Source organism: Mastigoproctus giganteus, chromosome 12 (genome assembly GCF_048544385.1).
Source record: "Mastigoproctus giganteus isolate SK-2022 chromosome 12, ASM4854438v1, whole genome shotgun sequence".
In the NCBI taxonomy this organism is placed as follows: domain Eukaryota; kingdom Metazoa; phylum Arthropoda; class Arachnida; order Uropygi; family Thelyphonidae; genus Mastigoproctus; species Mastigoproctus giganteus.
This window is the reverse complement of record NC_143586.1, coordinates 71005971-71022407: the sequence shown is the minus strand read 5'-3', so window position 1 is coordinate 71022407 and position 16437 is coordinate 71005971. Positions and strand designations below refer to the sequence as shown.

General features: G+C 39.1%; 1 long non-coding RNA gene across 2 annotated transcripts in view; it reads right to left on the bottom strand.

Moving 5' to 3' along the window:
• LOC150077178 (uncharacterized) overlaps positions 1–15162 on the bottom strand; it is a 184452-nt gene extending 169290 nt beyond the window's left edge. For both annotated transcript variants that reach the window (XR_016547743.1, XR_016547744.1), the window contains exon 1: positions 15066–15162. This is a non-coding gene — a long non-coding RNA (uncharacterized LOC150077178). The remainder of the gene's footprint in view (positions 1–15065) is intronic.
• Positions 15163–16437: the final 1275 nt, after the last annotated feature.

The following is a 16437-nucleotide window of genomic DNA, read 5'->3' as shown; positions in this document are numbered from 1 at the left end:
AGTATTGATAGCGCGACACAGGAACTATTAGTAATTCTAAAAGAAACCTATCAGGAATGCCTCCAGAAGCGTTGGATTCGGTATATACAGTGTCAAGGAGAGTACTTCGAAGAAGATCCATCCAAATAGTTCGTAAACTTAATTTTCCAAATTCAGAAAGTTCAGTCCGCGAACTTTCTGATCACGCTTTATAGGTTCAGATGAGAAACGATTTTTTTCCTTTTTTTTAGCAAACCGCATACTAATTTTCGCATTGACACATTTGAGAAAAAATTCCGAAATCCACAGAATAAAGTTGTATTCTTGGAGAAGCTGTATTCTCCATTGGTAGAGTCCAACATTTTCTTATTCTGGTTCCATTTTACGTAACCTCACCTATTTTATAGCCTATTTACATTAGCCTGTTATCCAACTAAATTAAACTGTTGGTGACAAGTCACGTTTTAGCTGGACATCAGTAGATACAGGGACGTATGGAAATGATCCTTTCGAACAAAAATAAAATCTTGATGGATAACCAAACTTTTTTTATGAACGCAAGTTAATACAGCAGAAAGATAGCTGAAAAAGACCACCGTAACAAAAAGTCAATAGAGTTCAACGGCAAAAAGTGATAAATAAATTATATAAAAATTTTATCATAAGCACAGTAAGCACCACCCAGAACAGCTCAGTGATGAGGTTGCTGTTATATTGGAAAAATTAGGATGCTCTTATATAAGATGAATAAACATTCTTTAAACCTTTGAAAATTTCTTAGTACTGTATTATTATTAGCTTTATAGTGCAAGGAAGCCCGAGGCTTATGCTGCACCAGCTAAAGGAATTTGCGAGTTACTCTGAGAGAGAGAGAAGTAGAAGGGAATCACGAAGAAAGAGGAGAAAGAAGAATGATTATATCCAGCTCAGGACCTGGGTGTGCCAAGCCCGTATTCACCAGATGTGAGCCCCTGGGGTTATTTTCAGGGACACCTGACATTTTAATGGAATGAACTATGCCCAATAGTTGTTTTTTTTTTTTTTTTTTTTTTTTTATCTCTAGTATGGGTCTGCAACCTTGCATTGATATTACTCAATTTTAAAAAGTAATCAGTGTTATAAGCAGATAATACTACTTTTTCTCATCAAAATATCCAGTTACAATAGGAAAAATAAAAATACTTAGAGAGAGAGACCTGATTAAGGCAAAAAAAAAAAAAAAAAAAAAAAAAAAAATGGTACCTTGGCCGAAATCGAGGAGCGCAAAAAAAAAAAAAAAAAAAAAATACAAATGTTGGAAACCTAACAAAAAAAAAATTTAAAAAAAATAACATGATGAAAAATGCTTGTTTTTGAAATATGAAGAATCTGAGCCAGTCCATTAGTTATATACTACTGTAATAAACATTGCTGCTAATGTGTGTGTGTACACACATTAGCAGCAATGTTTATTATAGAGAATATTTGTGCACTCGAAAAATAGGTGAGCGTGCCATTCCCTCCCCAACGAAAATTTTTAGAATTCGTTATCGACACTCACTGACTTTACACCAAGTCGCATGGTAAATTGAAATACAATATTTATTTGTACTCTTATTTACATTTCGAAAGGTTTACAAAAAGGGGGGGGGGGGGATCTGTAGTAGTTGGGGGGAAAAAGTAAAGAAAAACAGAGGAGGCAGCTTTTAAAAAAACACCGACCAAAACGAGTGGAAAAGAGAGAACGAATGAAGGGAGGAAAGAGGGGCAAGCGGAAATATGTTGCATTGATTCTCGAAAATGACCATCGATGTAGTGACTGAAGCAATCGCTTACCACAGTGTGCGGTCGCTGGCCATAAAAATAAAACTCGAGATGACGCCGACCGGCATGCAAAAGTCTAGCGTAAGGAGGGGTAAACAGAAAACAATGTCCCACTAAGGTGGCCATGAGAGCATTAGCGCCCTTTAATGGATGCCATTTTCGCGTTTTTATCGCACTGGCCACATTCCGTCTCGCGCTCTACCCCACGCAGCATGTGCCGTAGAAGTGTACAAGCGCACGGTTAAGAATTTCTGTGAATGATGACGTGGGGGTTTCCAGTGATGGATGAGCTATGGATCTATTCACAGCATACTGCATCGAAACGTAAGTTTCTTTCACCTTACTTTGTTGTATCGTGGACACACGTTTGTTGCCGTTATTTTTACAAAGTACATGTATTGTTTGCCTGCACTTGCGATTGGATATTCTTCTGTGATGTCTCCGACCACATGAATCAACAATAACCGTCACTTTCTCGCACGGTAGCGAACGTGTGATTATGTCACCTTGTATGCGTATCGTCACTAAAGCCATGAGAGCAAATAAAATATGGCATTGCCAACTTTTTAATTTCCTTAGTTATTAGGGACAAACGATATAAAATCGGGATCATTTATTATTACATGTTAGCAAAAGTAAATATAGGATTATTGTATTTTTTTTTTCTTTTGAGTATAGCCTTCATATACACTTATCCCACAACATGTACACTGAAAGGACAGAATTCGTGGAATACCTGGTTCTTGGGCAACGCGACGCTGTCACCCTTCTTGCTAGTGGACGAATCCACTAATTGACAGGTATATAGGTACACTTGCATCACTGCATTCACGTAGATGCCAATTCGATGTCAGTATGGATAAACGTCGTGAGTTAACAGAATTTGAAAGAGGAATGATAGTGGGTGCCCAACGCATAGGTCACTATCGCGGAATGGTATAGAAATTGCACTAACCCCGTTCGACAGTATCAAGAGTGTATCGGGAGTACGCCATTTCTGGAATAACATCTCATGTGGACAGCGCTGTGGGCATAGAATGGCGGTGGTGAACGTGGCCGTCTGTCTTGTATTGTTTCAGCCAACCGGAGAGCGACAGTGGCACAAATCACCGCCGACTTCGACGAGGGAGGTGCCAGAAACGTCTCTACCAAGACCATCAGGCGATCATTAACCGCAATAGGTTATGGGAGCCGCCGACCCGCCAGAGTCTCATTACTAACACCACGATGCAGGACTCAACTACGCCTCAACTGGGCGAAAGAACATCGGCACTGGACCTTGGATGATTGGAGACGGGTCTCCTGGTCCGATGACTCTCGTTTCCAGTTATTTCGAGCGGACGGTAGGGTGCGTGTCTGGCAGAAATCGCACGAAGCTATGCACCCGTCATATCAACAAGACACTATTCACGCAGGTGCAAGGTCGGTAATGGTCTGGGGTGTGTTAACTGGCACACGTTGGGACCTCTAGTACGTCTAGACGCATCTCTAACAGTCCAGGTTACGTGTCCATCCTTGCAGACCATCTGCATCCCTTCATGGTCATCGGGTACCCACAGACAATGGACTCTTCAAGTAGAAAAATTAGCCTCCCCACAGAGCCGTGGTGACTAGAACATGGTTCGAAGAGCATTCTGCAGATTTTACCACCATGGAATAGCCTCCCCGTTCAACGGACATGAAATCTGATTCGGCATCTTTGGGAGGCTGTGGAAAGGTCCGTTCGAGCTTTAAATCCTCCACCCAGGAATGCGACGGAATTATGGACAGCGTTCAGCAAGCATGGATGGAAATACCTGTGCAACGCTTTTGTGAACTAGTGGACTCAATGCCTTGCCATATGTCTGCCCTTAACTTGGCGAAAGGTGGGCCTACCTGTTACTAGGTAGGTATCATATGATTTCTGTCCACTCAGTGTATATTGGGATGTTAAATTAAAATACTGTACATCAATTAACAAAAATAAATTATTAATATGTATTACCCCAGTGGACTGTCATGACATTATGAAGCTGGAATCTTTGTCTGCTGCTCCTCTAAGGCTGAAGTCAGTTCTCTGCTTGAACTAGGACACCACATTCAAGCTCTGAGTTGTTTCAAAACATCTGTTGGATTGAGATCTGGCTCTGGGCTGGAAATTTCAGATCACCACATTACAAACCGCAACTTGAGGCACGCGAAGCGTTGTCATTCTGATGTAAATACAACATATCTCCAAAGAAATGCCACAACAGGGAGCTCCATTCAAGAGTGTCATCGATGAGGTAACACCTATTCTTATTGGTGCAACACAATCTGGGTGAAACGGTCCTCTGGACACACATCACATCCATGTGAGTCCATTTGATTTTGTGATTATCTAGTGTGGTTCATCACTCCACATCTCACGTTCTGCAACTTTCAAATGCTTCTGTTCTCTTCACCAGGATAGGCAATGAAGCATATTGCCGAAACATCTTCGGCATCCCATTATGAAGTGTTTTTCTGATGATTGGTGGTCCTGCACTTATCCCAGTTCTGTCAACTGTCTCTCAAGTCACCTCACTGAGGATGCCTTGAGGATTTCCTCTTACTATTCGCGTTATGTGTCAGTATGTTCTAGAATCATTAATGGTGGTCTGCCTGACTTAGAACGAATGATCGCTTTACCTTTTCTCTTCCACTGCCGTATAATGTTTCCAATAGTTGATTTTGTGTCCTACTCTTTATGATATCTGACATAGGGACATGCTCGTTATGCGTAGATCAACTATCACACCTTTTGTGAACAGTTCCATACGTGGATTCAACAGTCCCCCAGGATTTGGTATTGGAAAAGTAAATGCAAAATGGCTTTAAAAGGGATGAACGTGTTTTTTTTTAAGTACGTTGCATACTTCTTGGAAAATAACTTTGGAAGCAAGAAGTTAAAATGATTTTATGACGTTTTTGCATTGAAAGAGTGGCGATTAGCTGGAACTAGGGCTTCCAATACCGGGATTCCGGTATTGATACAAAAAATACCGGTTTTTCGGTACTAATTTAAAATAAAAATAATTGTTTATAATTTAATCACAAAGGTTATAAAATCACCTTTATGTGATTATGACGTCCTTATCTCTACTAGCAAATGTTTGATAAATTATCGATAGGACATCATGCAACATTGCAACCTGTCCACAATTCTCTGACAACTTCATGTCTGACCGTATCGTTACGCCCAAGTCCCGTTCCTCCACTACTGACTTTAGTTAAACTCCACCAAGTGTATAAGTTATTTTGGGGTTGCTGTTCCCCAGGTGTAAGACCTTGCATTTTGCTGAATTAAAGCATAGCTGCCACTTTTCTGACCATCCCGGACGTCTATCTAGGTCACTCTGAAGAAGCTCTGCTTGGCGGCGATCATTAACTACTCTACTGATCTTTACATCATCTGCGAGTTTAGACCTCACGCCCTCCATCCCTTCACAGATGTCATTTAAGATAATCAAAAACAACAGTGGTCCCAATACTGATCCTTGGGGAACCCCACTTCTTACATTAACCCAATCAGAGGAATAACCATTTATCACAACGCTCTGCCTGGTGCCCTCAAGCCATCGTGCTATCCACCTAAAGATTTTCCCTATGATTCCAGCCTGCTCCAACTTATAACGTAACCACTCATGTGGGCCTGAGTCAAATGTTTTGCTGAAATACAAATAATGTCGAAATTAATCCCTAAATCCAGCTCACGAGTGACCTGTCAAAATGGCTAACCATATTGGTTAAACATGATTTTTCCTTTACAAAACCATGCTGTGTATCCTATAGAATTCCATTTCCATTTAAATGATCCTGAATTCCACCCTTGATCATTGCCTCCATGATTTTCCCTACTACTGAAGTTAGACTGGCCGATCGGTAATTTCCCGTTACACTCCTAGAAATTTAGTTCTGTTTAAGCATCCACACCAATCCAACGGAATCTCTCCTGTCAAGTGATGCTCTCATAACTAGCCTTGATGGTTCAATGCACTCACTTGCCGCCGCCGCCGCCTTTAAGATTATAGGGCATATGCCATCAACCACAGGAGCCTTACTCGCCTGTAGGCGCGAAAGTTCTCATTAAATGATCATCTGAAATTTCAACATCATTAATTACATTTTTTTCAACTTCACTTCCATAATATCTCATTGACACAAAGGGTTTTTTATGTGAATATCGATTCAAACTAACTGTTGAGTTCGTCTGCAACTTCAGCTATGTTATCTAATACTATCCCACATCCATTACATAAGGGTCCAATCTGATTTGTCCTTCTGTTCTTTGCATTTATATATGTGAAGAACTCTTTGCTCTCTTCTTTATCTCCACTCTTTGCTCTCTCTCAGACTCAGTAAAGATACTATAGTGAAAATTATACTTCGCTTAATAAAACGTCTTTCTCCTTCAGAAAATGATGAACATAATTCAACCAGGGAAGACCAACATGGAACAGAACATCAGTGTTCCGCAAATTCTTTCCAAAATAAGAAATTGCCTGACTCCAATGAGATTTTAAAAGATGAACTTCAGTCGGAAATTAATGAAATACTTTTAACTATTTTTGCTAAAAAAGTTCAAAGCCTAGAAAATATGGACTGAGATCGTCTACGATTATCTCAGTACCAGAATAGAATCCGAAAGGGCGTTTTCTTCCGCTAATCAAATATGTACCAAAATTAGATCCATTTTAAACGATCATACTATTGATTTCTTATGTTTCTTAAGAGCTCACTTTATTCGGACAGGTAGTGTGGATGCTTAAACATAACTAAACTTTGTAGTAACAATATTATTTTTTGTTTTTAGAATAACTTTATTTTTAATGATTTTTTTCACAATATTTATGATTGCAATAAATGTTTATTTAAAACTTGAATTCAAGTAATTACAGTACACTTGCTTTTTCCTTACTTTATTGCACCTAACCGTCATCAAAATTTATTGAGAAAAACGTTTGTTTTTGGAATACCGATATCCCGGTTTTATAAATATTTTGATCGGTATTGTAAGCCCTAGCTGGAACCTATAACCTTCACTTAGCATTAAAGTGGTGATTAATAAATCCTACAGGCACAAACTGTCGCAATCCGACTCATCCGAGTCACGTGTATCAGAGTGCCAAGACTATTGAATCTACCCGGAGTCCATTTCTCATCCCATTCTGTTCGATCTACCTGTCACTGAGCACGCATGCCTTTTAGATCTTACTTTAAACTGGTCCTGCCATGCGATCTCTGGAAACCATTACTTCAAAGAGTGTAACTATGGAATCCCCAAAACTTAGTTCACTTAGACTCGTGTGAAGGACAGTCGGTTGACAGATTAATATTTAGTGTGTGCACACTGTAGGCCAGCGATTTTCGAACTTGAGCACGACCAATGTAAACTTAAAAGTTATGAAAATTACTGTATAATAAAACATGGATGGGGGGGTATAACGAGCAATAAAAAGTTTATTTCCCAGTATATACACTGTTTGTCAACAATATTAGTGGGACATCCTGTGATGTCCCACAACAATAGTAGTGGGACATCACAGGATAATCTCATATGTACTCATTCCCATGGTATTAAAAATATCAACAATGCTAATAACGTAGTGGGCGTTATAATAGCGTGAGTATAAACTGCAGAATGCATTTCATTTTCAAGCTAAATGCTATGTGGAACACTCAACGAGATTGAACGCAGAAAAATAGTGGAGGTGAAGGCCAGAACGTTATCATTTATCAAATTCTAACAGGGAGCTAAATGATTTTGCAATAAGTGAGAGGACAATGGAAGAGAAGCTGTTAAAGCGAAACATAAGGCACCTGGGGTGGATGGGATCTATCCAATTATATTAAGGGAAGCAGCGAAGGAAGTAAGCAACCCCGTAGCTATAATTATGAGAGTATTCTTGGATTCAGGGTATGTCCCCGCGGACTGGAGATGTGCGAATGTATACCCAATTCACAAAGGGATATCAAAGGGTGACACGAGTAATTGCAAACCTGTTACTTTAACTTCTGTTCCAGGGAAAATAATGGAGATGCTGGTTAAAGAAGTAATGCAACCAACCGTATAACTGAAACTTTTGTAAATCGTACTGAAATTGTTCAAATTTCAAATAACCATCAATTATATTTCTGACACAGCATGGGGGGTGTTAAGCGGAAATCTTGTCTGACCAATTGATTAGATACTATGATGTAGCCACAAAGGAACTGGATGCAAAAATTAATTTTGATATCATATACTTGGATTTCAGGAAAGTTTTTGATACTGTTGCACATAAAAGACTGCTGTACAAATTTGATCAGTGTGGCATCAAGGGTAAGTTGCTGCTATGAATAAAGGGACGGATCAGTGGGAGAAGATACAGAGTGATAATCAATGAACATTACTCTTCATGGACTAATGTTATTAGTGGAGTCCCCCAGGATTCAGTGTTGGGCCTATTTTCGTCCAGATATACTGGACGAAAATCACTAACAATTACAGAATTGTAAAACAAAAACCAAAGAAAGTCGTCATCAAAATACGCTTGAAATAAATTAAGCGGCATAACAAAGGAAAAATCTTTTAAAAAATTAATACAAATATATATACAGGGTTTGAGGAAGGAGTTTGGGGAAAAGGTGCTAAAAGGAATAAAGTTACTGGAAGACGTGCAAGAGTGGTGGAAGTTAAATAGTTGTATCATAAGGAAAGTTGGAGAAGAGTTGTTGGGAAAAACATCAGGAAAGGAGGCTTGGTGGTGGAATGAGGAAGTGCAATCGGTGATAAAACAAAAGAAGGAGATGAAGAAAAGATGGGATTTAACAGGTAGCCAGGAAGATAAAGAAGCATATAAATTAGCAAATAAGGAGGCAAAAAGGGCTGTGGCAATAGCAAAGGCGAGGGCAGTGGACGAGGCCTATGGGGAACCGGAGAAGGAAAGATGGAAATAGGAAATTGATGAGAATAGCCAAAGCGAGAGACAAGACATCAAAGGACTTCTCATCAATAAAACAGATAAAAGATGAGAGGGAAATGGTTATACAGGACCAGGAGAAGGTTAAGGAAAGGTGGAAAGACTATTTTAAGAAGTTATTAAATGAGGAAAACCCAAGAGCATTATGCGAGGATGGAGAGACGAATGAAAGAGTAGTGGAAGGCATAAGCAGGAAAGAAGTGGAAAGCGCACTCAGAAAAATGAAGAGGGGGAAAGCAGTAGGTGTTGATCAGATACCAGTAGAGGTATGGGGAAGTCTGGGAGAAGAAGGGATCGATATCCTATGGGACTTTATGGAAAAACTGTGGCAGCAGGAGAGGATACCCGATGAGTGGAGGGAAAGTATACTTGTGCCAATCTATAAAGGAAAGGATGATGTGCAGGAATGTGGGAACTACAGGGGAATAAAGTTAATGTCTCATTCGATGAAGATCTGGGAAAGAATTGTGGAAGGATAAGGCAGGAGACAGAAATAGGAGCGGAACAGTTTGGTTTCATGCCGGGAAGAGGAACAACAGATGCGGTCTTTGCTTTAAGGCAGGTAATGGAAAGATACAGGGAGATGCAAGTATAATTGCATATGGTGTTCATAGACCTGGAAAAAGCATATGATAGAGTGCCCCGACAAGAGGTATTGAGATGCATGAGGGAGAAGGGTGCATCAGAAAAGTACGTAAGGCTTGTGAAGGAAATGTACGAGGGAGCGGTGACCCAGGTTAAGAGTAGTGTAGGTATGACTGAGGGGTTCTCTGTAGAAGTTGGACTGCACCAGGGATCAGCCCTTAGCCCATATCTGTTTGATCTGGTAATGGATGTGTTGGTGAGAGAAGTGAAGAGTAGAGCACCATGGAGTATGCTGTTCGCGGATGATATCGTACTGTGCGAACCATCCCAAGGAAAGGTAGAGAAGAAATTGGAGGAATGGAGGAAAGCGTTGGAAGAGAGAGGCATGAGGATAAGTAGAACAAAGACAGAATATATGGTATTGAATGGAGAAGATGAGAGTTCTATAAAACTGCAGGAGGAAAAACTACCATCAGTTTCGAAATTTAAGTATCTGGGATCGAACGTTGAGAGGGATGGAGGATTGAGTGCAGAAATACAGCATAGAGTGCAATGTAAATGGTTGAACTGGAAAAAGAGGAGTGGGGTGCTGTGTGATAAGAAAGTAAATTGTAGAATGAAGAGAAGAGTGTATAAAACTGTGGTTAGACCCGCATTGATGTACGGTGCTGAGACATGGGCGATTACAAGGGCCCAGGAGAAGAAGATGGAAGTGGCGGAGATGAGGATGCTACGATGGATGTGTGGTGTGAGGAAGGACAGGATAAGAAATGACTACAGAGGTACGGTTAAGGTGGGACCTCTGAGTAAAAAAAATCAGGAATCTAGGTTGAGGTGGCTTGGACATGTGGAACGAAGAAGTGAGGAGTATGTGGGGAAGAGGTGTGAAAAGTTGGAGGTGATAGGGAAGAGGGGGAGACCTAAGCTGAGATGGAAGGACAATGTGGCAGAGGATTTAAAAGAGAGAGGATGGAGGAGAGAGGAAACCGAGGATAGGGAGGAATGGAGGAAAAGAATTAAGGACAGAAATGCCGACCCCATATAAACGTGGGAAAAAGGCGAAGATAAAGAGGAAGAATAAAAATAAACAATTAATTAACTAAGCTGAAATACGAAGTTTCACAAAAAAAAAAAAAAAAAAAAATATATATATATATATATCCTCTTGATATTTATTAATCTGCTTCAGTGAATAAAATAAAGGGCTAGAAGAAGTACGAAGGACAGGAAAAGAAAAGGTAAATCTACAAAATAAAAGAACATTAGTGATAGAATAGCTGGATAAGGTAAATAAAACAGACATTGTGCAAAGCATTTTGAGAATGCAAATGAAATAAACAAAACTGAAGCCACAGAGAACTGTAATTCCTACGGTGAAATATCGTTTGATTTAAATAACCTCAACGCAGGAACGGATTTAGGTTGTCAAAGGGGGCCGAACCGCAAAGTCAGTTGGTGGGCCTCTCTACAGACATCTTGCTTCCCTTTTACGAGGGAATTCAGCTAGTGCTTTATGCACCATTACATAAATCCGCCTCTAGCTCAACATAATCAGAGAAGCATTGTCGAGAGGACACCAAAATAAGCTTAGGTTCCCAACTTTTTTACTAGTATCGAACGCTTTTGTTATCGAGCGCCAGTCAGTTTAGAGATGAGCTTTGTCGAGCACCATTACAAGACTTTTGGAAAGCACTCTGGTGCTCGCTGCACCTTATTGAAATACAGTACTCTCTTAAAGAATCCGACATATTTTATATAAAAAAGCGGAAAAAAAAATCAAAATTTTACAATCCGGAAACATTAAGAAAGTAATCAAGTACTCGTGTCAATGATTGCAATTGTCGTTAAGAATTCATGCAAAAAAGAATGGTGTTGCTTTCTTTATAAGTTGCTTTGAGGACTGACTGTCTTGAGCTTTAATCTGTCTTTGCGACCAGCAGGATTTACTTTGCATAAATATTCATTGGTCTTAATTCTCACAGAACAAACTTCTGTTTTCAAAGTTGCCCGGGTATTACCCTACTTTCAAATTGATGGCCTCCCAAAATGTTAACCGACCATTTTGTTTAAAAGACAGCGTGTTTCAGAACAAGTTTTGGGCCCTCGTCAGATAGCAGGTAGTCACCAGTGATAACCCACAGACAAAAGAGTTGTAAAGAAGTTGTTCGATGTGAGCTGCCTTACGGTATACGAAATCACTTTTAAAAGTTGCAATATAGCTAAAGTTATTCGTTGAAAGTACTGCAATACCACGGGAACTCTGAATAAAGGAAAGTTTGTCCAGCCATGAGAATTGAGACCATTATATTATCCATGCAATTTAAATCCTGAAAAAACAGATGAAAGGACAAGGTAGTAATTATAAATGAATTACAGATAAAAATTACTTCAGTTATGTTAATATTTATTGAAATTGGCTTCTCTAAAACTGTTCATGATAACCACAAGTACAAATCTCTAAAATCCATAAAATTTTTAAATATGGCACCGTTTAATCCCCGAAAGTGCCGTTTTATATAGTTTACTGTACTTGCTTTTAGAGCAACAGCTTAGAATGAAAATAACTGACTACACTTGGGGCAGTCATATATTAAATAATTCATAAAACTCTGACGTTCTTTAAATAACCACAATTTTGTATATTAGATTGATCTTTGAAAAATTAATTTATTCGTTAAAGAAATTAATGTATTTGAATATAGGTGTTAATCTATTTCTTCGTGTTAACGTAACACATTTATTTCAATCAGTTATGCTGAATACGGTAATAACAAAAAAGTACGTTCAAATACGTTTATTTATCTGCTTAAGTGTCCGAGGCTCAGTGGCTGTATATTCATCCCATCCCATTCGTACCTCCTCGAAACAGAAGTACTGTAATGGGAAAATAAATTATAAATGAACAGTTATAATTCAAAATGCCAAACGTTTGAATATGTACTTACGAATACTGTACATTTTTTTTTATGCTTTTCCTAGTTTTGAACTAAGAAAAATCCAATAGATGGCGCCACGCAATGGTTGCGGAAATTTATTAGCCTGAGATCACTAACTACAGTTTACGATTTTTTTTAACATCAATTTGAAGTGTACACTTTTCCGTAAAACGACAAAATAATCCAGGGGATAATCTACATAAGGTAATCTATTTCGTATAACGTCAAAGGAGTTTTCAAATACTTTATTGCAGAACCTATTGGGTTCTGCAATAAAGTATTTGAAAACGCATCACGGAAAAGCGAATAATACATTTAAAATTGAAAAGTGACGTTAATGTGGAGTAAAAAATAAAAAAATAATATATATGTGTGTATGTATGTATATATATATATATATTTATTTATTTCCGATTCTTGATCCCGGCAACGTCTGGATGAGACTTCATTTAAGCTTGGTGCAAGTGCAGATTTAGGGTCCAGCATGATGTCGGTGGCAATGTGAGAGCTGAACAAGAGAACACAAAAGCAAGTTGGTTCTTAATATAGACAACTTGCGAACTCGATCTGAGCTTGTTTCCCGAGATAGTCCCTCAGCCCACCCCCAAAACATTAGAGATAGGAAGCAGAAACAACTTAATGGACTTGGCCACGAATGGATATGTTTAGTAAAGCACTGTGGTTCTGTACGCTTTGTCTCCGCACATTTCCTATGTGCAGCTTATTGATGAATTTAAGGGTTTTCTGCTACAAAGTCCTTTGCAGACACTTAGTCAGGTTGCTTAGGGCGAGAGAGAGAGAGAGAGAGAGTGAGTAGTTATTGCTTCTGAACAGTAACTCCACTTTAAAGACTCGATGGGCGAGAGACAGCATTCCCGAGTGACATTAATGTGAGATAGTGCTCACCCAGTTTGGTAGTTTTTACAAGCGTCAACACGTGACAGTATCCAATTATGTAATATAAAACAAGATGTTCTTGGAGGAGGCTTCAGCTCTCTCTTCCTCCAGCCTACGAGCACGCTCAGCTTAGCAAGGTGACAATCTGTTTAGATCATCTTCATCTTCAGGAATGTTTCTGGAGGTGGAAAAAATGCTTTTCCAGAAATGAAATTGAGCCACCGGAGGATTTAGTACTTAACCGTTCCATTACTTGCAATTAATTTATCTAATTCTTATTTTTTCAGAAAAAAATAAACAAAAATAACCTGGTATTTTATTACTGCATATATTGGTCATTAAACCATAATCATTGATAACTGAATTTATTCAGGGTATACATTATAGACAGATCACCAAGTGAACATATTTTAATAGTGTAGGCTGGCAACTAGTAGGGAACAAGTGTCACTAGAGACAATGTCATTTAATTATCACAACAAAGCAATCGCCAAAAAAGTCGCCACACAAGCAAAAAGGCGTGACCGTATCTAATTTAAATTAAAAATGAAGCTTCCTAAATTGTCAAAATGAAGTTTCCTTTCATATATAGATATACCACTCCCCGTGTGATTTAAAAAAAAAATTCCGATTGGTACCAGATATTCTGAACCAGAATGAATCTAGCAGCCAAGAATCTCACCACAGTAACCCGGAACACCACCCCTTGCCGACAGAGACGAAACTACAATTCACTCAAGTCCACTGGGACGCGGAAGAGTCAGAATGTCCGATGGTTGTGTTTTTTTTCTCTCCTTTATGTTATTAATGCGGTAGCTTTTTAATATTTGTAATTTCGTTACTGTTGTGGGGTTTCATATTGTCTGCAATATAGCATGAAATCCTTCAACGATTCATGCACGGTTGACGGAAATATTTATCCTTTCTGTTAATCGGGCAAGCGATGTACGCTTTCGTGAACGAGCCCTCATAGTTCTTTCCCACAGACCAAATTATTTATTAGGGTCACCCGTAATTGATTACATCTACCCGTGTGTTTTTATGTCTGTAAATTGCGTGTGTTCTCTGGTCGATTTGCCTGTTTTGCTGGACGAAAACCCCAAGCAAGGAACCTTGCTATCTACGCCTGAGACCGACTAACTCAGCCACGGAGTGAAAAAAGCCCATTAAAGTTTCTCGCGTCATCGACGGGATTCGAACCCGGGCCTTTTTCCACCCGGTGTGTGGAGGACGGCGACGATACCACTGTGCTACCGCGCAGACAGTTCTTTCCCACACTGGATTCTATTAGACTAAGACTGGGGTTCTCTCCTAAGCGAACAGTCTATCAATATCATATTATTCTTCTTCCTCAAAATAAGCCACCAAGCATCGAGTGGGGATGTGCTACCACGGATCTGATGAAGTAACTCTAGCTTTCTGTTATATTTGAGATGGTTTGCAAGAGCCTGTTGCTAAAACAATTGTCGTGTATCAGTTACCAAGCTCGTCGTTAATTATAAGAAGCTTTGGCGTATTCATCACCCTTCGCCCGAAGATTACCACCACCTTTCTGGACTACTAAAAAGATACTATTTGTCGGGGAAGAAACGTGAACTGATGAAGATAACTTATGGTCAGACCTCAGTCGCTTGAGGGCAGTTTCTTCAGAGCAAGCATCTAATGCATTCCACGGGGGAAGGGGTGGACAAGCCTAAACAATGGTGGAAAGTGTGTAGAAAAATAGTGTTATAATGCCTGTAATCTACTCTTTAATATTCTTGTGTAATTAAATGAATTGACATAGCCAGACTTCGACAAATTTTTCCGTTCGGTCTGTTGATAACCCTGTGAAACTTTTAAATTTTTTTATATGATTAACTCTTATCCGCACTATAAGTCAAATTAATTATAAATATCTTACCTATTAAATAACATAAATTTTTCTGTTTACACTCCGGGACGACCACATAAGGTCAGAGGAGTTCACAAGAAAGAGAGAATACCGTATTTACGCGGGCTTTAGCCACAGTTACTCAAAGCGCGTGTACTTTTGTACTACGGGAATAAACAATCTTCGAATATTTTTTCATTTTTAGCCGTGATCAATTAAAAAAAAAAAAGGATAAAACTCTTTTGAGTCGATGTTGAATAAAGAAACTAATTACCAAATCTCTCCAGATAAGTTTAATTTTCGCACTGTCTTAAAGAGTGGACATAGTTGGATGGCTTGGATGGAGATTCACTGGTCCTTCAACCAATAAGGTTCCTTCCGTAAAATAATGCTGCAAACAGTTTAGCGTCCGCGACAATAGTCCATCGTACTACATCTTTGTCAAAAGTGGCACCAGTCCTTGCGAGACAGATTCTAGCAATCGCAAAACAAAGAACTGCAGTTCACCTACCAACCACTAGTCTGATCTGTAAAATAGTAGTCTCTAATATGGCGACCAGGCGAGCGCGTTGGTCGAGTTCTGGACATAGCAGCCTTGTGCACCTTCCAAATACATTCCTCTATTTTACAAAGCGAATATCTGTTTTATATATCTTTGGAAACGGAGAGCATGACGGTGCTAATGGTGTATAGAATTTTTTAAACTTTGTTTTTTGATACTTTTCTTTCTCTCCAATTATCCTAGATACAAGTATTTTCAGTATTATTGGGAAAACTAGTTATTCCCAAATATTATTATTATGACTACATCACAAGCATAAAAGAAACAAAAGGAAAATTAACGCTCAAATGTGATATAATTTACTGCAGTGTTCGCACATTAGGAAATTTTCTACATCACGCTGCACACTTTGGCTGTTATTTTAATACTGCGTGTGCGACACACACACAAACACAAAGAACTTCTCCTCTCCATAGATTTCAACGATAATATTAAGAACATTTAATGCACCAGACTGTCAGCAACACGTTACTACGAAAAAAGCACAAGAAACAAATAAACCAAGAAACATGTTCCCGTGCATTCTCGACCGTCCGAACCGAGCACTTAATCAGAACTCATTTTTCACAGAATCATTTTTCATGGCTCTGTCAGAAGGACCTGCCGACAATGAAGGCACGAGCCTGTTACGCTCCCCGAGCACATATTTACACGCACAAATAAAAAAAAGAACCAGCAAAGGGATATTATGTATGTGCATCCCCTAACAGTTCATTGCTGCTGTACAAAGAGATATCCTCTGAATAGCATACTGCCCCACTAACACACTACCTCTCTTGGAAATCCGGTTCCTTTTAGAGATCTATTATAAGCACATTCTTGGTAGGTTTTTTTTTTTTT